We start from the raw sequence: 21,524 nt of genomic DNA on the forward strand, positions 1-21,524 counted from the left end.
AGAGATCGTGGCTCTGCTCATACAGTGTGCTCAGTGCACAGATCAGGGCTCTGCTCATACAGTGTGCTCAGTGCAGAGATCGCTGCTCTGCTCATACAGTGTGCTTAGTGCAGAGATCGGGGCTCTGCTCATACAGTGTGCTCAGGGCATAGATCAGGGCTCTGCTCATACAGTGTGCTCAATGCAGAGATCAGGGCTCTGCTCATACAGTGTGCTCAGGGCAGAGATCAGGGCTCTGCTCATACAGTGTGCTCAGGGCAGAGATCGGGGCTCTGCTCATACAGTGTGCTCAGATCAGGGCTCTGCTCATACAGTGTGCTCAGGGCAGAGATCAGGACTCTGCTTATACAGTGTGCTCAGTGCAGAGATCGGGGCTCTGCTCATACAGTGTGCTCAGTGCAGAGATCAGGGCTCTGCTCATGCAGTCTGCTCAATGCAGAGATCGGAGCTCTGCTCATACAGTGTGCTCAGTGCAGAGATCAGGGCTCTGCTCATACAGTGTGCTCAGTGCAGAGATCAGGGCTCTGCTCATACAGTGTGCTCAGATCAGGGCTCTGCTCATACAGTGTGCTCAGATCAGGGCTCTGCTCATACAGTATGCTCAGGGCAGAGATCAGGGCTCTGCTCATACAGTGTGCTCAGGGCAGAGATCGGGGCTCTGCTCATACAGTGTGCTCAGGGCAGAGATCGGGGCTCTGCTCATACAGTGTGCTCAGTGCAGAGATCGGGGCTCTGCTCATACAGTGTGCTCAGTGCAGAGATCGGGGCTCTGCTCATACAGTGTGCTCAGTGCTGAGATCGGGGCTCTGCTCATACAGTGTGCTCAGATCGGGGCTCTGCTCATACAGTGTGCTCAGGGCAGAGATCAGGGCTCTGCTCATACAGTGTGCTCAGGGCAGAGATCGGGGCTCTGCTCATACAGTGTGCTCAGGGCAGAGATCGGGGCTCTGCTCATACAGTGTGCTCAGTGCAGAGATCGGGGCTCTGCTCATACAGTGTGCTCAGTGCAGAGATCGGGGCTCTGCTCATACAGTGTGCTCAGGGCAGAGATCAGGGCTCTGCTCATACAGTGTGCTCAGGGCAGAGATCAGGGCTCTGCTCATACAGTGTGCTCAGGGCAGAGATCAGGGCTCTGCTCATACAGTGTGCTCAGGGCAGAGATCAGGGCTCTGCTCATACAGTGTGCTCAGGGCAGAGATCAGGGCTCTGCTCATACAGTGTGCTCAGGGCAGAGATCAGGGCTCTGCTCATACAGTGTGCTCAGGGCAGAGATCAGGGCTCTGCTCATACAGTGTGCTCAGGGCAGAGATCAGGGCTCTGCTCATACAGTGTGCTCAGTGCAGAGATCGGGACTCTGCTCATACAGTGTGCTCAGTGCAGAGATCGGGGCTCTGCTCATACAGTGTGCTCAGTGCAGAGATCAGGGCTCTGCTCATGCAGTGTGCTCAGTGCAGAGATCAGGGCTCTGCTCATACAGTGTGCTCAGTGCAGAGATCAGGGCTCTGCTCATACAGTGTGCTCAGTGCAGAGATCAGGGCTCTGCTCATACAGTGTGCTCAGTGCAGAGATCAGGGCTCTGCTCATACAGTGTGCTCAGTGCAGAGATCGGGGCTCTGCTCATACAGTGTGCTCAGTGCAGAGATCGGGGCTCTGCTCATACAGTGTGCTCAGGGCAGAGATCGGGGCTCTTCTCATACAGTGTGCTCAGTGCAAAGATCAGGGCTCTGCTCATACAGTGTGCTCAGTGCAGAGATCAGGGCTCTGCTCATACAGTGTGCTCAGTGCAGAGATCGGGGCTCTGTTAATACCGTGTGCTCAGTGCAGAGATCGGGGCTTTGCTCATACAGTGTGCTCAGGGCAGAGATCGGGGTTCTGCTCATACAGTGTGCTCAGGGCAGAGATCGGGGTTCTGCTCATACAGTGTGCTCAGGGCAGAGATCAGGGCTCTGCTCATACAGTGTGCTCATTGCAGAGATCAGGGCTCTGCTCATACAGTGTGCTCAGGGTAGAGATCGGGGCTCTGCTCATACAGTGTGCTCATTGCAGAGATCAGGGCTCTGCTCATACAGTGTGTGCTCAGTGCAGAGATCGGGGCTCTGCTCATACAGTGTGCTCAGTGCAGAGATCGGGGCTCTGCTCATACAGTGTGCTCAGTACAGAGATCGGGGCTCTGCTCATACAGTGTGTTCAGGGCAGAGATCGGGGCTCTGCTCATACAGTGTTCTCAGTGCAGAGATCGGGGCTCTGCTCATACAGTGTGCTCAGTGCAGAGATCGGGGCTCTGCTCATTCAGTGTGCTTATGACAGAGATCGGGGCTCTGCTCATACAGTGTGCTCAGGGCAGAGATCGGGGCTCTGCTCATACAGTGTGCTCATGACAGAGATCGGGGCTCTGCTCATACAGTGTGCTCAGGGCAGAGATCAGGGCTCTGCTCATACAGTGTGCTCAGTGCAGAGATCGGGGCTCTGCTCATACAGTGTGCTCAGGGCAGAAATCGGGGCTCTGCTCATACAGTGTGCTCAGTGCAGAGATCGGGGCTCTGCTCATACAGTGTGCTCAGTGCAGAGATGGGGGCTCTGCTCATACAGTGTGCTCAGTGCAGAAATCGGGGCTCTGCTCATACAGTGTGCTCAGGGTAGAGATCGGAGCTCTGCTCATACAGTGTGCTCATTGCAGAGATCAGGGCTCTGCGCATACAGTGTGCTCAGTGCAGAGATCAGGGCTCTGCTCATACAGTGTGCTCAGGGCAGAGATCGGGGCTCTGCTCACACAGTGTGCTCAGTACAGAGATCGGGGCTCTGCTCATACAGTGTGCTCAGTGCAGAGATCAGGGCTCTGCTCATACAGTGTGTGCTCAGTGCAGAGATCAGGGCTCTGCTCATACAGTGTGCTCAGTGCAGAGATCGGGGCTCTGCTCATACAGTGTGCTCAGGGCAGAGATCGGGGCTCTGCTCACACAGTGTGCTCAGGGCAGAGATCACGGCTCTGCTTATACAGTGTGCTCAGTGCAGAGATCGGGGCTCTGCTCATACAGTGTGCTCAGTGCAGAGATCGGGGCTTTGCTCATACAGTGTGCTCAGTGCAGAGATCGGGGCTCTGCTCATGCAGTGTGCTCAGTGCAGAGATCGGGGCTCTGCTCATACAGTGTGCTCAGTGCAGAGATCAGGGCTCTGCTCATACAGTGTGCTCAGTGCAGAGATCGGGGCTTTGCTCATACAGTGTGCTCAGTGCAGAGATCGGGGCTCTGCTCATGCAGTGTGCTCAGTGCAGAGATCGGGGCTCTGCTCATACAGTGTGCTCAGTGCAGAGATCGGGGCTCTGCTCATACAGTGTGCTCAGTACAGAGATCGGGGCTCTGCTCATACAGTGTGTTCAGGGCAGAGATCGGGGCTCTGCTCATACAGTGTTCTCAGTGCAGAGATCGGGGCTCTGCTCATACAGTGTGCTCAGTGCAGAGATCAGGGCTCTGCTCATACAGTATGCTCAGGGCAGAGATCAGGGCTCTGCTCATACAGTGTGCTCAGTGCAGAGATCAGGGCTCTGCTCATACAGTGTGCTCAGGACAGAGATCGGGGCTCTGCTCATACAGTGTGCTCAGGGCAGAGATCGGGGCTCTGCTCATACAGTGTGCTCAGTGCAGAGATCGGGGCTCTGCTCATACAGTGTGCTCATGACAGAGATCGGGGCTCTGCTCATACAGTGTCCTCAGGGCAGAGATCGGGGTTCTGCTCATACAGTGTGCTCATGACAGAGATCGGGCCTCTGCTCATACAGTGTGCTCAGTGCAGAGATCGGGGCTCTGCTCATACAGTGTGCTCATGACAGAGATCGGGCCTCTGCTCATACAGTGTGCTCAGGGCAGAGATCGGGGCTCTGCTCATACAGTATGCTCAGGGCAGAGATCAGGGCTCTGCTCATACAGTGTGCTCAGTGCAGAGATCGGGGCTCTTCTCATACAGTGTGCTCATGACAGAGATCGGGGCTCTGCTCATACAGTGTGCTCAGTGCAGAGATCGGGGCTCTTCTCATACAGTGTGCTCATGACAGAGATCAGGGCTCTGCTCATACAGTGTGCTCAGTGCAGAGATCGGGGCTCTTCTCATACAGTGTGCTCATGACAGAGATCAGGGCTCTGCTCATACAGTGTGCTCAGGGCAGAGATCGGGGTTCTGCTCATACAGTGTGCTCAGTGCAGAGATCGGGGCTCTGCTCATACAGTGTGCTCAGTGCAGAGATCGGGGCTCTGCTCATACAGTGTGCTCAGGGCAGAGATCGGGGCTCTGCTCATACAGTGTGCTCAGTGCAGAGATCGGGGCTCTGCTCATACAGTGTGTTCAGTGCAGAGATCAGGGCTCTGCTCATACAGTGTGCTCAGTGCAGAGATCGGGGCACTGCTCATACAGTGTGCTCAGGGCAGAGATCGGGGCTCTGCTCATACAGTGTGCTCAGTGCAGAGATCGGGGCTCTGCTCATACAGTGTGCTCAGTGCAGAGATCAGGGCTCTGCTCATACAGTGTGTTCAGGGCTGAGATCGGAGCTCTGCTCATACAGTGTGCTCAGGGCAGAGATCGGGGCTCTGCTCATACAGTGTGCTCAGGGCAGAGATCGGGGCTCTGCTCATACAGTGTGTTCATGACAGAGATCGGGGCTCTGCTCATACAGTGTGCTCAGGGCAGAGATCGGGGCTCTGCTCATACAGTGTGCTCAGTGCAGAGATCGGGGCTCTGCTCATACAGTGTGCTCAGTGCAGAGATCGGGGCACTGCTCATACAGTGTGCTCAGTGCAGAGATCGGGGCTCTGCTCATACAGTGTGCTCAGGGCAGAGATCGGGGCTTTGCTCATACAGTGTGCTCAGTGCAGAGATCGGGGCTCTGCTCATACAGTGTGTTCAGTGCAGAGATCAGGGCTCTGCTCATACAGTGTGCTCAGTACAGAGATCGAGGCTCTGCTCATACAGTGTGCTCAGTACAGAGATCAGGGCTCTGCTCATACAGTGTTTTCAGTGCAGAGATCAGGGCTCTGCTCATACAGTGTGTTCAGTGCAGAGATCGGGGCTCTGCTCATACAGTGTGCTCAGGGCAGAGATCGGGGCTCTGCTCATACAGTGTGCTCAGATCAGGGCTCTGCTCATACAGTGTGCTCAGTGCTGAGATCGGGGCTCTGCTCATACAGTGTGCTCAGGGCAGAGATCAGGGCTCTGCTTATACAGTGTGCTCAATGCAGAGATCAGGACTCTGCTCATGCAGTGTGCTCAGTGCAGAGATCGGGGCTCTGCTCATACAGTGTGCTCAGTGCAGAGATCGGGGCTCTGCTCATACAGTGTGCTCAGTGCAGAGATCGGGACTCTGCTCATACAGTGTGCTCAGTGCAGAGATCGGGGCTCTGCTCATACAGTGTGCTCAGTGCAGAGATCGGGGCTCTGCTCATACAGTGTGCTCAGTGCAGAGATCGGGGCTCTGCTCATACAGTGTGCTCAGTGCAGAGATCGGGACTCTGCTCATACAGTGTGCTCAGTGCAGAGATCGGGGCTCTGCTCATACAGTGTGCTCAGTGCAGAGATCAGGGCTCTGCTCATGCAGTCTGCTCAGTGCAGAGATCGGAGCTCTGCTCATACAGTGTGCTCAGTGCAGAGATCAGGGCTCTGCTCATACAGTGTGCTCAGTGCAGAGATCAGGGCTCTGCTCATACATTGTGCTCAGTGCAGAGATCGGGGCTCTGCTCATACAGTGTGCTCAGGGCAGAGATCGGGGCTCTTCTCATACAGTGTGCTCAGGGCAGAGATCATGGCTCTGCTCATACAGTGTGCTCAGGGCAGAGATCAGGGCTCTGCTCATACAGTGTACTCAGGGCAGAGATCAGGGCTCTGCTCATACAGTGTGCTCAGGGCAGAAATCGGGGCTCTACTCATACAGTGTGGTCAGGGTAGAGATCGAAGCTCTGCTCATATGTGGCACCCCAGGGGTCTGGTTTCCACAGTAATGTAATGTTATGTCTGAGAGCAGGTGGGAGGTCCTTTGGTCAGGGATCCTGTGCATGCCACACCTCCTGCCCAGTCTTGGGAGGGGAAGAACTTCCCCTAGATAAACCCGGGGCTGAAGCAGGGTTAGTCAGTCAAGGAGAGTAGAGACAAGAAACAGTCACAGGAAGAAACAGCAGAAGCTCAGTGGGAGCAATACTACTACAAGTCAGGGGCTGGCAGCTGCAGAGCTCGCCCTGACTGAGAAGATTTCTTACCGGACCCGGAGTCCGAGGCTGTGGGGACTAACTCCTACCCAGCAGCAGAATCCGTCAGGCAGGGGATTTCAGGTCCTCTGGCCAAGAAGCCCGAAGGCACGGTCACACGCGTGGGACCAGCACCGCCATCGTGGAGCGGAAGCCATTAGAAGGCCCCGAGTCACCGGCCATACGGGTGAGCACCACACGGTACACTCAGGGACGTGGGCTACTTATACCCGCTTCTAGCAAGGTAGCCAGAAGAGTACAGTCAGTTTGGGAGGCCTACAACTCCGCCTGGCCAGGGGAGATCCCATCTGCTCAAGGACTGACCAGGCCCCAATCGCTAGCCAGTACTCCGGGAGGGTCTATCATTGTCACCAGTAAAGACCCTGAACTACACCGTACCGTCTCCGAGTGGTTCTTGCTACCCCCATCATCCACATCTGCTGCCCTGAGGCCATACCCCTCCCGTTGGGGGTTATACCATCTACGCTGCACCATCCATCCACCGGCCTCAGCGGACTGTCCTGCAGCGGCAGCTCCATAGCTGCATTCAACGGGTGGCGTAGTCGTACAACATCTACCGCCGATACATCGCCGCTCAGTTTGACTCCCTGGGCATGGACCGGGTCGCCGCCACGAGACTACAACCCTCAAGAGATCCGGCTCCGGGTAAGCTCCCGCGTGCGCAACGCAGCGCAACACAGGCCTAGGGGCGCGTCAACTTTGGCGTAGTCGGCAGGATTTCGTGCCCGCAACCACCGGGTACTGCGTGCCTGAAAAAGAGACTTTTAAAACTTACCATCCGTGAAGTTTTCCCGCCATCGGTGAAGATTCCCGCCATCCGGCGCCATTTTCAGCCTTCTTCCCGCCATCTGTGAAGATTCCCGCCATCCGGCGCCATCTTCAGCCTTCTTCCCGCCATCCGTGGAGTTTTCCCGCCGTTGGACGCCATCTTGAGGACGCCGCGCGGGAAGAAGAGGGGCGTGGACTCCGAAAGCGCGCGAGAACTGAAGCCCCGCCTCACGTCCGGACGTTGCGTAAGGTCCTGGAAGGAGCCCAGCAGACGCCGACGTCACCGGAGCGCGACGGAAGGTCCTCAACCCTGACGATCTACTGTGGAGCCACGGCCTACGGAACAGGATCATCGCAAGGTAGGCCACGGTCCACTAGGGGGGAGGAAGATGTCGGATGCGGAGGAGAGCTTCATTGCCTCAACCCCCGCCAGCGCCACCGCTGCTGCAGTTATGCCCTTCACCATGCCCTATATCCCGGGAGCAGCTTGGCTACCCCAGTACTCAGGGGAGTCACATACCCTGCATGACTTTAGAGAAAAGCTGGATAGCCTCTTCCAGGTGTACCCCCTCACAGAAGAGCAAAAAGTGAGCATCCTGGTGGCCCAACTAACCGGGGCAGCCAAAAGGGAAGTAAAATCCTGGCCACCTGGGAGGAAGACTGTCGCAGGGATACTAACCCGGCTGAAGGATACCTTTGATACCCGCACCGAGATTAAGCTTAGATTCTACGGGTGCAAGCAGCGAGCGCATGAGAGTATAAGGGACTATGCACTAAACCTACAAGAGGCCCTGAGGGCCATTAAGCAGACCGACCCTGATGGAGTGGGAAACGAGGACAGGCTGTTGACCGAACAATTTATAGAGGGACTATATTGTAATGCCCACCGAACCCAGTTGCGGGCGATGGCCTTACAGGATCCCCATCTGGGCTTTGCACAGTTCAAGGACAGAGCCATCCGGGTGCTCCGAGAACCGGCACCGGGTGGCGTTGTGACCCACAGGCGCCCAGCTAGCACTTACCACCAGGAGGCGGCGCCCTTGTCGGCAGGGCCTGTGGGAGCTGATGCGCAGGCTTTGGACAATGACCCGGCTCCAGACCTACACCATCAGGTCCAAGAGCTAGCTAAGAGCGTTGCTGCGCTAACCCGAACTGTGCAGTCTTTACAGGTTTCCACCCCAGTGAAGATCCAGCTGGCATCCGGACCGGAGGACATCCCGTGGCGTCGACCAAGGAGGACCCCACCGGCCAGAGGAAGACCCAGTGACCGATACAGCGAAGACGGACGACCCATCTGCCGCCGCTGCAATCAACCCGGACATATGGCAAGGTACTGTTCTTTAAACGGGCACAACCTGGGGTAGAGGGCCAACCCCCAGGAAAAAGATCACCAGGCCCATCGAACTGGCGCGACAGATATGTGGGAGGACGTCCAGTCTTGCCTGTGGTACTGGATGGCATTCCTATGAGTGCCCTACTGGACACCGGGTCACAGGTCACCACCATCCCATACGTGCTCTTTAAGCAGTACTGGAATGACTCGGATATTACCCGCTACCCTGACGACGACTTGAGTATCATCGCCAGCAATGGCCAGCCCGTGCCACAGATCGGATTTAAAGAGGTGACCATCAAAATCGGTAGAGTCGAACTGGCAGCACAGGGACTGATCATTGTAGATATTGACAAACATGAGAGTCACCCAAAAATAACTCTAGGAACTAATGTAATTGAAAATTGTCTTGCAGAGGTGATTTTCCTTTTACAGCAGGTTGCCAAGAACGCCAGCTCCGGCGAGCAGCGGGTGCTCCAGAAAGAGATCCGGGCACTGATGCGACGGCAACAGGTGGAACTCTCCGGCGGTGAGATTGGTAGCGTAAGAATGTGTGACCCTTTTCCTATTGCCATGCCCCCAAAAAGTGAAATGATGATTTGGTGCCGGGCAGCTATTGGTCTGAGAGGTAGAGATTACCAGGCAATGGTAGAACCAGTTTACTCAGACAGTAGGCCCACCATCTTGACAGCACGGGGGGTGGTTAATGTACGCCATGGGAGGGTGCCCGTTCGCATAATCAATATCGGGAAGAGGGAAGTGTACCTGCCCCGGTATGCCACGCTAGCCAAATTATATACCATTAACCAAAATTCTATACAATCGGTGGAACCCTTGCCTCCATCTCACCCGGAGGAAGGTAACGGCTCTAAGAAAAACATGGAGGACTGGTGTCAGCAACTACATCTGGGTACTGACTCCACTCCCGCACACCAGAAACAAGGAGTCTATCGGGTGGTTCAGGAGTACGAGAGAGTGTTCAGTAAACACCCGTTAGACTTCGGGCGAGTCAAGGGGGTAGAACACCACATCCCCACAGGAGACCATCCTCCTATAAAAGAGAGGTATCGACCCATACCCCCTGCCCACTACCAACACGCCAAGGGGATGCTTAGAGACATGAAGGAGGCTGGGGTGATCAGGGATAGCTGTAGCCCCTGGGCAGCTCCACTAGTCTTAGTCCGAAAGAAAGACAACACCATGAGGATGTGTGTAGATTACCGGAAAATCAATCGTATCACACACAAGGATGCGTACCCCTTACCAAGGATAGAGGAGTCATTGGCTGCTTTAAGATCTGCTAACTTCTTCTCTACCTTGGATCTCACTAGCGGGTACTGGCAGGTTCCTGTAGCAGAGGCGGACCGGGAGAAGACCGCATTCACCACCCCGATGGGACTTAGCGAGTTCACCTGCATGCCGTTCGGACTCTGCAACGCACCAGGAACCTTCCAACGACTAATGGAGTGTTGTCTGGGCCACAGAAACTTCGAGACGGTCCTGTTGTACCTGGACGATGTCATCGTATATTCCAAGACGTATGAGGACCACCTGAAACACCTGGCGGAAGTGTTCGAAGCTCTGGCGAGTTACGGCCTAAAGGTGAAACCCTCCAAGTGTCACCTCCTGAAACCAAAGGTGCAGTACCTGGGACACGTGGTGAGCGCTGACGGAGTGGCTCCCGACCCTGATAAGATCACCGCAATTAAGGAATGGCCAAGCCCCTCCAGCGTAAAAGAAGTGCGGCAGTTCCTCGGGTTGGTAGGCTACTACCGAAGGTTTATTCCCGGTTTCACCAAAAAGGCAGCACCTATGCAGGACCTCCTGATAGGCCAGTCCCGGAAGGCCAAGAACCAGAAGCCGCCCTTCAAATGGGAGGAGCTGGAAGAAGAGTCCTTCCGCCAGCTGAAGATGGCCCTCACGGGGGACGAAATCCTGGCGTACCCGGATTATAGCCAGCCCTTTATCCTCTACACCGACGCCAGTAACATCGGGCTAGGAGCCGTACTGTCCCAGATCCAGCAGGGGAAGGAACGAGTAATCGCCTACGCCAGCCGGAAACTGCGACCCACCGAAAGGAACCCCGAGAATTACAGCTCATTTAAGCTAGAGTTCCTGGCCGTAGTATGGGCAGTCACCGAGCGCTTTAAGCATTACCTCGCTTCTTCCCGGTTCACCGTGTACACGGATAACAACCCGTTGACACACCTGGACACGGCAAGACTCGGTGCCCTGGAGCAGAGGTGGATGGCCCGTCTGTCCAACTACGAGTTCACAATCAAATACCGGGCAGGACGCTCCAATACCAACGCGGACGCCCTGTCCAGGATGCCCAACCTGCCGGACGGAGGAGAAGATCCGGAGGGACTGGAAGAAGTTGAACTCCCTGCGTTCCACCGTCATGGGACTATCCAGTATTCCCACCGGGTAAGGAGTAAGCAGGCTGCTACGTTGAACCCCTTACCCCACTACAACTGGGCGGAAACGCAAGACAGCGACCCTGCCGTCCGACTGGTGAAGGAGATGCTGACTCGGCCGGAGGCTCGCCTTGAACCAGACGCTCCGGAGGAAGCCAAACAACTATGGGCAGAGAAGAGTCGACTGTTCCTTTACAAAGGAAAGTTATGCCGCAGAATGGTTAACTCCCGGACGCATGAATTACTCTGGCAAGTAGTGGTGCCACGAAGAGACGCAGCCATGGTGATGGAGGCATACCACGACGGAGCTGGACACTTCGGGTGGAAGAAGCTGGAGTTCCTGCTGCGCGAGCGGTTCCACTGGGTAGGCATGAGGGGAACCATTGAGAAGTGGTGCAGAGACTGTGGCCCGTGCAACCTGAGAAGGAAGGACCGCGCCAGCCAGAAGACTCCCCTGCAGTCCATCGTCACCCGGCAACCGTTGGAACTGGTAGCCTTGGATCATGTAAAACTGACCCCAAGCAGAAGTGGCTACGTCTACGCGTTAACCATCGTGGATCATTACTCCCGGTTTCTGGTTGTCGTCCCCGTCAAGGACTTAACGGCTCAAACAGCAGCTAGAGCCTTCCAGCAGCACTTTTGCAGTCCACACGGGTACCCGGACCGAGTGCTGACGGACCAGGGACCTGCCTTTGAAGCGGAGGTCTTCCAGGAATTCTGCAATCTGTATGGCTGCCGGAAGATAAGGACGACACCCTACCATCCGCAAACTAATGGACTTTGTGAGAAAATGAACCAGGTGGTAATGGATCTTCTAAAAACGTTGCCCCTGGAAGAACGCAGTCTGTGGCCTGAGAAGTTGCCCGATCTGGTGGACCTATACAACCACATCCCGGTAGGTTCCACCAACTGTACCCCGGCTTACCTAATGAGGGCAAGACCTGGTAAGTTACCTGTTGACCTGGAAATGGGAGTCCTGACACCCGAGGACACTTCACCAGAAGCAGACTGGGACACAGAGAGGCAGCAGCAGTACCGGAGAGTACAGGAGAGCGTGGAGCGAAGTCTCTGTCAGGCTAGGGAAAGACAAGAGAAAACTTACAACCAGTATGCTCCCGCTGTTCCCCTGGTACCCGGAGAGCAGGTCTTGAAGAGGAAGAGACGGCTCCACAAGTTGGACGACCAGTGGGAGAAGGACCCGTACACCGTACTGCCCTCAAGCCACGAGAACCCGAAGGTTTGTACCATCAGTAAAGACGGAGGGGAAACTACAGCCATTGTATCCCGGGACCACCTGAAAAAGTGTCCCGAACAACTGAGGAACCCTGAAGAGGAACAAGAAGACCATCGACCCGTAGAGGAAAGGGAAGATATGGTTAGTACTGTGCTCGGGGACTTCCCTCGGTCTTGGACTCAAGTCAATGGTGCAGTTGTGGTACCCGTACTCACCTTCCTCCAACCAGCATCCCAAGCACCTACGGAGCAACAGGTAGAGCTGGAAGAACAGCCGGTCCAGGAGGCAGAAGACCCCACACCAGCAGACCAGGAGGATCAACCCTCTGCTTGCAGTGAGCCTGCCATATCCCTAGTGAGCCAAAGAGCCGGTAGACAGCTGCCCAGTTTACCCTTGACAGCTCCTACACCCTGTAGTTCAGGGCTAGACAGTCAGCTCCGTAGGTCCACTAGGGCCACTAGAGGCCAGTTACCCGCACGTTGGAGGATTTGAAGTGTATAAATTGTTTTATTTATGTTTACCTGTGTATTGTTGCTTGTGTATAATTTTGTGTTTCTAGTTATTTGTAGGAGTCCTTGGTGGATTTACCGGGAATCCTTGTACATAGTTGGAGCGTAACCCAGGATGGACTAGAGACTGTTAAGGACTCGGGGTAGGACAGACCCCTACCTGGTTACGTCTCCCTGTTTTGGTGAAATGGACACCTTGCTTTCCCTCAAAGACTGCACCCGGTTGCGGACACGCCGTGACCATTGTTATGTGTCTCTTTATTATAATGTTTTGGTTGTACTCTGTTATGTTTACAAAAATGTGTTTAGTCCCGGAGTACTAAATTTTACTAGGGGGGAATGTGGCACCCCAGGGGTCTGGTTTGCACAGTAATGTAATGTTATGTCTGAGAGCAGGGGGGAGGTCCTTTGGTCAGGGATCCTGTGCATGCCACACCTCCTGCCCAGTCTTGGGAGGGGAAGAACTTCCCCTAGATAAACCCGGGGCTGAAGCAGGGTTAGTCAGTCAAGGAGAGTAGAGACAAGAAACAGTCACAGGAAGAAACAGCAGAAGCTCAGTGGGAGCAATACTACTACAAGTCAGGGGCTGGCAGCTGCAGAGCTCGCCCTGACTGAGAAGATTTCTTACCGGACCCGGAGTCCGAGGCTGTGGGGACTAACTCCTACCCAGCAGCAGAATCCGTCAGGCAGGGGATTTCAGGTCCTCTGGCCAAGAAGCCCGAAGGCACGGTCACACGCGTGGGACCAGCACCGCCATCGTGGAGCAGAAGCCATTAGAAGGCCCCGAGTCACCGGCCATACGGGTGAGCACCACACGGTACACTCAGGGACGTGGGCTACTTATACCCGCTTCTAGCAAGGTAGCCAGAAGAGTACAGTCAGTTTGGGAGGCCTACAACTCCACCTGGCCAGGGGAGATCCCATCTGCTCAAGGACTGACCAGGCCCCAATCGCTAGCCAGTACTCCGGGAGGGTCTATCATTGTCACCAGTAAAGACCCTGAACTACACCGTACCGTCTCCGAGTGGTTCTTGCTACCCCCATCATCCACATCTGCTGCCCTGAGGCCATACCCCTCCCGTTGGGGGTTATACCATCTACGCTGCACCATCCATCCACCGGCCTCAGCGGACTGTCCTGCAGCGGCAGCTCCATAGCTGCATTCAACGGGTGGCGTAGTCGTACAACATCTACCGCCGATACATCGCCGCTCAGTTTGACTCCCTGGGCACGGACCGGGTCGCCGCCACGAGACTACAACCCTCAAGAGATCCGGCTCCTGGTAAGCTCCCGCGTGCGCAACGCAGCGCGACACAGGCCTAGGGGCGCGTCACATACAGTGTGCTCATTGCAGAGATCAGGGCTCTGCTCATACAGTGTGTGCTCAGTGCAGAGATCGGGGCTCTGCTCATACAGTGTGCTCAGTGCAGAGATCGGGGCTCTGCTCATACAGTGTGCTCAGTGCAGAGATCGGGGCTCTGCTCATACAGTGTGCTCAGTGCAGAGATCGGGGCTCTGCTCATACAGTGTGCTCACTACAGAGATCGGGGCTCTGCTCATACAGTGTGTTCAGGGCAGAGATCGGGGCTCTGCTCATACAGTGTTCTCAGTGCAGAGATAGGGGCTCTGCTCATACAGTGTGCTCAGTGCAGAGATCGGGGCTCTGCTCATACAGTGTGCTCAGGACAGAGATCAGGGCTCTGCTCATACAGTGTGCTCAGTGCAGAGATCGGGGCTCTGCTCATACAGTGTGCGCAGTGCAGAGATCGGGGCTCTGCTCATACAGTGTGCTCAGTGCAGAGATCGGGGCACTGCTCATACAGTGTGCTCAGGGCAGAGATCGGGGCTCTGCTCATACAGTGTGCTCAGTGCAGAGATCGGGACTCTGCTCATACAGTGCGTTCAGTGCAGAGATCGGAGCTCTGCTCATACAGTGTGTTCAGTGCAATGATCGGGGCTCTGCTCATACAGTGTTTTCAGTGCAGAGATCGGGGCTCTGCTCATACAGTGTGTTCAGTGCAGAGATCGGGGCTCTGCTCATACAGTGTGCTCAGTGCAGAGATCGGGGCTCTGCTCATACAGTGTGCTCAGTTGAGAGATCGGGGCTCTGCCCATACAGTGTGCTCAGTGCAGAAATCAGGGCTCTGCTCATACAGTGTGTTCAGTGCAGAGATCGGAGCTCTGCTCATACAGTGTGCTCAGTGCAGAGATCGGAGCTCTGCTCATAAAGTGTGCTCAGTGCAGCGATCGGTGCTCTGCTCATACAGTGTGCTCAGTGCAGAGATCGGGGCTCTACTCATACAGTGTGCTCAGTGCAGAGATCGGGGCTCTACTCATACAGTGTGCTCAGGGCAGAGATCGGGGCTCTACTCATACAGTGTGCTCAGGGCAGAGATCGGGGCTCTGCTCATACAGTGTGCTCAGTGCAGAGATCGGGGCTCTGCTCATACAGTGTGCTCAGTGCAGAGATCGGAGCTCTGCTCATAAAGTGTGCTCAGTGCAGCGATCGGTGCTCTGCTCATACAGTGTGCTCAGTGCAGAGATCGGGGCTCTACTCATACAGTGTGCTCAGTGCAGAGATCGGGGCTCTACTCATACAGTGTGCTCAGGGCAGAGATCAGGGCTCTGCTCATACAGTGTGCTCAGTGCAGAGATCGGGGCTCTGCTCATACAGTGTGCTCAGTGCAGAGATCAGGGCTCTGCTCATACAGTGTGCTCAGGGCAGAGATCGGGGCTCTACTCATACAGTGTGCTCAGGGCAGAGATCGAGGCTCTGCTCATACAGTATGCTCAGGGCAGAGATTGGGGCTCTGCTCATACAGTGTGCTCAGTGCAGAGATCGGGGCTCAGTTCATGCAGTGTGCTCAGTGCAGAGATCAGGGCTCTGCTCATACAGTGTGCTCAGTGCAGAGATCGGACCTCTGCTCATACAGTATGCTCAGGGCAGAGATCGGGGCTCTGCTCATACAGTGTGCTCAGGGCAGAGATCAGGGCTCTGCTCATACAGTGTGCTCAGTGCAGAGATCGGTGCTCTGCTCATACAGTGTGCTCAGGGCAGAGATCAGGGCTCTGCTCATACAGTGTGCTCAGTGCAGAGATCAGGGCTCTGCTCATACAGTGTGCTCAGTGCAGAGATCGGGGCTCTGCTTATACAGTATGCTCAGTGCAGAGATCAAGCCTCTGCTCATACAGTGTGCTCAGTGCAGAGATCAGGGCTCAGCTCATGCAGTGTGCTCAGTGCAGAGATCAGGGCTCTGCTCATACAGTGTGCTCAGGGCAGAGATCGGAGCTCTGCTCATGCAGTGTGCTCAGGGCAGAGATCGGGGCTCTGCTCATACAGTGTGCTCAGTGCAGAGATCAGGGCTCTGCTCATACAGTGTGCTCAGGGCAGAGATCGGAGCTCTGCTCATGCAGTGTGCTCAGGGCAGAGATCAGGGCTCTGCTCATACAGTGTGCTCAGGACAGAGATCGGGGCTCTGCTCATACAGTGTGCTCAGTGCAGAGAACGGGGCTCTGCTCATACAGTGTGCTCAGTGCAGAGATCGGGGCTCTGCTCATGCAGTGTGCTCAGTACAGAGATCGGAGCTCTGCTCATACAGTGTGCTCAGTGCAGAGATCATGGATCTGCTCATACAGTGTGCTCAGTGCAGAGATCAGGGCTCTGCTCATACAGTGTGCTCAGGGCAGAGATCAGGGCTCTGCTCATACATTGTGCTCAGTTCAGAGATCGGTGCTCTGCTCATACAGTGTGCTCAGTGCAGAGATCAGTGCTCTGCTCATACAGTGTGCTCAGTGCAGAGTTCGGAGCTCTGCTCATACAGTGTGCTCAGTGCAGAGATCATGGCTCTGCTCATACAGTGTGCTCAGTGCAGAGATCAGGGCTCTGCTCATACATTGTGCTCAGTGCAGAGATCGGGGCTCTGCTCATACAGTGTGCTCAGTGCAGAGATGAGGCCTCTGCTCATACAGTGTGCTCAGTGCAGAGATCTGGGCTCTGCTCATACAGTGTGCTCAGTGCAGAGATCGAGGCTCTGCTCATACAGTGTGCTCAGGGCAGAGATCAGAGCTCTGCTCATGCAGTGTGCTCAGGGCAGAGATCAGGGCTCTGCTCATACAGTGTGCTCAGGGCAGAGATCGGGGCTCTGCTCATACAGTGTGCTCAGTGCAGAGATCGGAGCTCACCTCATACAGTGTGCTCAGTACAGAGATCGGTGCTCTGCTCATACAGTGTGCTCAGTGCAGAGATCAGGGCTCTGCTCATACAGTGTGCTCAGTGCAGAGATCGGGGCTCTGCTCATACAGTGTGCTCAGTGCAGAGATCAGGGCTCTGCTCATACAGTGTGCTCAGTGCAGAGATCAGGGCTCTGCTCATACAGTGTGCTCAGTGCAGAGATCGGGGCTCTGCTCATACAGTGTGCTCAGGGCAGAGATCGGGGCTCTGCTCATACAGTGTGCTCAGTGCAGAGATCGGGGCTCTACTCATACAGTGTGCTCAGTGCAGAGATCGGGGCTCTGCTCATACTGTGTGCTCAGGGCAGAGATCGGGGCTCTGCTCATACAGTGTGCTCAGTGCAGAGATCGGGGCTCTGCTCATACAGTGTGCTCAGTGCAGAGATCAGGGCTCTGCTCATATAGTGTGCTCAGGGCAGAGATCGGGGCTCTGCTCATACAGTGTGCTCAGGGCAGAGATCGGGGCTCTGCTCATACAGTGTGCTCAGTGCAGAGATCGGGGCTCTGCTCATACAGTGTGCTCAGTGTAGAGATCGGGGCTCTGCTCATACAGTGTGCTCAGTGCAGAGATCAGGGCTCTGCTCATACAGTGTGCTCAGTGCAGAGATCGGGTCTCTGCTCATACAGTGTGCTCAGGGCAGAGATCGGGGCTCTGCTCATACAGTGTGCTCAGTTCAGAGATCGGGGCTCTGCTCATACAGTGTGCTCAGGGCAGAGATCGGGGCTCTGCTCATACAGTGTGCTCAGGGCAGAGATCGGGGCTCTGCTCATACAGTGTGCTCAGTGCAGAGATCTAGGCTCTGCTCATACAGTATGCTCAGGGCAGAGATCGGGGCTCTGCTCATACAGTGTGCTCAGTGCAGAGATCGGGGCTCTGCTCATACAGTGTGCTCAGTGCAGAGATCAGGGCTCTGCTCATATAGTGTGCTCAGGGCAGAGATCGGGGCTCTGCTCATACAGTGTGCTCAGGGCAGAGATCGGGGCTCTGCTCATACAGTGTGCTCAGTGCAGAGATCGGGGCTCTGCTCATACAGTGTGCTCAGTGCAGAGATCGGGGCTCTGCTCATACAGTGTGCTCAGTGCAGAGATCGGGGCTCTGCTCATACAGTGTGCTCAGTGTAGAGATCGGGGCTCTGCTCATACAGTGTGCTCAGGGAGAGATCAGGGATCTGCTCATACAGTGTGCTCAGGACAGAGATCGGGGCTCTTCTCATACAGTGTACTCAGTGCAGAGATCGGGGCTCTGCTCATACAGTGTGCTCAGTGCAGAGATCAGGGCTCTGCTCATACAGTGTGCTCAGGGCAGAGATCAGGGCTCTGCTCATACAGTGTGTGCTCAGGGCAGATATCAGGGCTCTGCTCATATAGTGTGCTCAGGACAGAGATCGGGGCTCTTCTCATACAGTGTGCTCAGGGCAGAGATCGGGGCTCTGCTCATACAGTGTGCTCAGTGCAGAGATCGGGGCTCTGCTTATACAGTGTGCTCAGGACAGAGATCGGGGCTCTGCTCATACAGTGTGCTCAGAGCAGAGATCGGGGCTCTGCTCATACAGTGTGCTCAGGGCAGAGATCAGGGCTCTGCTCATACAGTGTGCTCAGGGCAGAGATCGGGGCTCTGCTCATACAGTGTGCTGAGGGCAGAGATCAGGGCTCTGCTAATACAGTGTGCTCAGGGCAGAGATCGGGGCTCTTCTCATACAGTGTGTGCTCAGGGCAGAGATCAGGGCTCTGTTCATACAGTGTGCTCAGGGCAGAGATCGGGGCTCTGCTCATACAGTGTGCTCAGGGCAGAGATCGGGGCTCTGCTCATACAGTGTGCTCAGGACAGAGATCGGGGCTCTTCTCATACTGTGTGTGCTCAGGGCAGAGATCGGGACTCTGCTCATACAGTGTGCTCAGTACAGAGATCGTGACTCTGCTCATACAGTGTGCTCAGTGCAGAAATCGGGGCTCTGCTCATACAGTGTGCTCAGTGCAGAGATCAGGGCTCTGCTCATACAGTGTGCTCAGTGCTGAGATCGGGGCTCTGCTCGTACAGTGTGCTCAGTGCAGAGATCAGGGCTCTGCTCATACAATGTGCTCAGGGCAGAGATCGGGGCTCTGCTCATACAGTGTGCTCAGTGCAAAGATCGGGGCTCTGCTCATACAGTGTGCTCAGTGCAGAGATCAGGGCTCTGCTCATACAGTGTGCTCAGTGCAGAGATCAGGGCTCTGCTCATACAGTGTGCTCAGGGCAGAGATCGGGGCTCTGCTCATACAGTGTGCTCAGTGCAGAGATCGGGGCTCTGCTCATACAGTGTGCTCAGTGCAGAGATCGGGGCTCTGCTCATACAGTGTGCTCAGGGCAGAGATCAGGGCTCTGCTCATACAGTGTGCTCAGGGCAGAGATCGGGGCTCTGTTCATACAGTGTGCTCAGGGCAGAGATCAGGGCTCTGCTCATACAGTGTGCTCAGTGCAGAGATCAGTGCTCTGCTCATACAGTGTGCTCAGCACAGAGATCGTGGCTCTGCTCATACAGTTTGCTAAGTGCAGAGATCGGGGGTCTGCTCATACAGTGTGCTCAGTGCAGAGATCGAGGCTCTGCTCTTACAGTGTGCTCAGGGCAGAGATCAGGGCTCTGCTCATACAGTGTGCTCAGGGCAGAGATCAGGGCTCTGCTCATACAGTGTGCTCAGTACAGATATCGTGGCTCTGCTCATACAGTGTGCTCAGTGCAGAGATCGGGGTTCTGCTCATACTGTGTGCTCAGTGCAGAGATCGGGGCTCTGCTCATGCAGTGTGCTCAGTGCAGAGATCGGGGCTCTGCTCATACAGTGTGATCAGTGCAGAGATCAGGGCTTTGCTCATACAGTGTGCTCACTGCAGAGATCGGAGCTTTGCTCATACAGTGTGCTCAGTGCAGAGATCGGGGCTCTGCTCATACAGTGTGCTCAGGGCAGAGATCGGGGCTCTGCTCATACAGTGTGCTCAGGGCAGAGATCAGGGCTCTGTTCATACAGTGTGCTCAGGACAGAGATCGGGGCTCTGCTCATACAGTGTGCTCAGTGCAGAGATCGGGGCTCTGCTCATGCAGTGTGCTCAGTGCAGAGATCGGAGCTCTGCTCATACAGTGTGCTCAGGACAGAGATCAGGGCTCTGCTCATACAGTGTGCTCATGGCAGAGATCGGGGCTCTGCTCATACAGTGTGCTCAGTGCAGAGATCGGGGCTCTGTTCATACAGTGTGCTCAGTGCAGAGATCAGTGCTCTGCTCATACAGTGTGCTCAGTGCAGAGATCAGGGCTCTGCTCATACAGTATGCTCAGGGCAGAGATCAGGGCTCTGCTCATACAGTGTGCTCAGGGCAGAGATCAGGGCTCAGCTCATACAGTGTGCTCAGGGCAGAGAACAGGGCTCAGCTCATACAGTGTGTGCTCAGTGCAGAGATCGGGGCTCTGCTCATACAGTGTGCTCAGTGCAGAGATCGGGGCTCTGCTCATACAGTGTGCTCAGGGCAGAAATCGGGGCTCTGTTCATACAGTGTGCTCAGTGCAGAGATCAGGGCTCTGCACATACAGTGTGCTCAGTGCAGAGATCGGGGCTCTGCTCATACAGTGTGCTCAGTGCAGAGATCGGGGCTCTGCTCATACAGTGTGCTCAGTGCAGAGATCGGGGCTCTGCTCATACAGTGTGCTCAGGGCAGAGATCAGGGCTCTGCTCATACAGTGTGCTCAGGGCAGAGATCGGGGCTCTGTTCATACAGTGTGCTCAGGGCAGAGATCAGGGCTCTGCTCATACAGTGTGCTCAGTGCAGAGATCAGTGCTCTGCTCATACAGTGTGCTCAGCACAGAGATCGTGGCTCTGCTCATACAGTTTGCTAAGTGCAGAGATCGGGGGTCTGCTCATACAGTGTGCTCAGTGCAGAGATCGAGGCTCTGCTCTTACAGTGTGCTCAGGGCAGAGATCAGGGCTCTGCTCATACAGTGTGCTCAGGGCAGAGATCAGGGCTCTGCTCATACAGTGTGCTCAGTACAGATATCGTGGCTCTGCTCATACAGTGTGCTCAGTGCAGAGATCGGGGTTCTGCTCATACTGTGTGCTCAGTGCAGAGATCGGGGCTCTGCTCATGCAGTGTGCTCAGTGCAGAGATCGGGGCTCTGCTCATACAGTGTGCTCAGTGCAGAGATCAGGGCTCTGCTCATACAGTGTGCTCAGTGCAGAGATCAGGGCTCTGCTCATACAGTGTGCTCACTGCAGAGATCGGAGCTTTGCTCATACAGTGTGCTCAGTGCAGAGATCGGGGCTCTGCTCATACAGTGTGCTCAGGGCAGAGATCGGGGCTCTGCTCATACAGTGTGCTCAGGGCAGAGATCAGGGCTCTGTTCATACAGTGTGCTCAGGACAGAGATCGGGGCTCTGCTCATACAGTGTGCTCAGTGCAGAGATCGGGGCTCTGCTCATGCAGTGTGCTCAGTGCAGAGATTCGGAGCTCTGCTCATACAGTGTGCTCAGGACAGAGATCAGGGCTCTGCTCATACAGTGTGCTCAGGGCAGAGATCGGGGCTATGCTCATACAGTGTGCTCAGTGCAGAGATCGGGGCTCTGTTCATACAGTGTGCTCAGTGCAGAGATCAGTGCTCTGCTCATACAGTGTGCTCAGTGCAGAGATCAGGGCTCTGCTCATACAGTATGCTCAGGGCAGAGATCAGGGCTCTGCTCATACAGTGTGCTCAGGGCAGAGATCAGGGCTCAGCTCATACAGTGTGTGCTCAGTGCAGAGATCGGGGCTCTGCTCATACAGTGTGCTC

Source organism: Phyllobates terribilis, unplaced genomic scaffold (genome assembly GCF_046119375.1).
Source record: "Phyllobates terribilis strain yellow unplaced genomic scaffold, ASM4611937v1 Scaffold_12__6_contigs__length_324123572, whole genome shotgun sequence".
Taxonomy (NCBI): Eukaryota; Metazoa; Chordata; class Amphibia; order Anura; family Dendrobatidae; genus Phyllobates; species Phyllobates terribilis.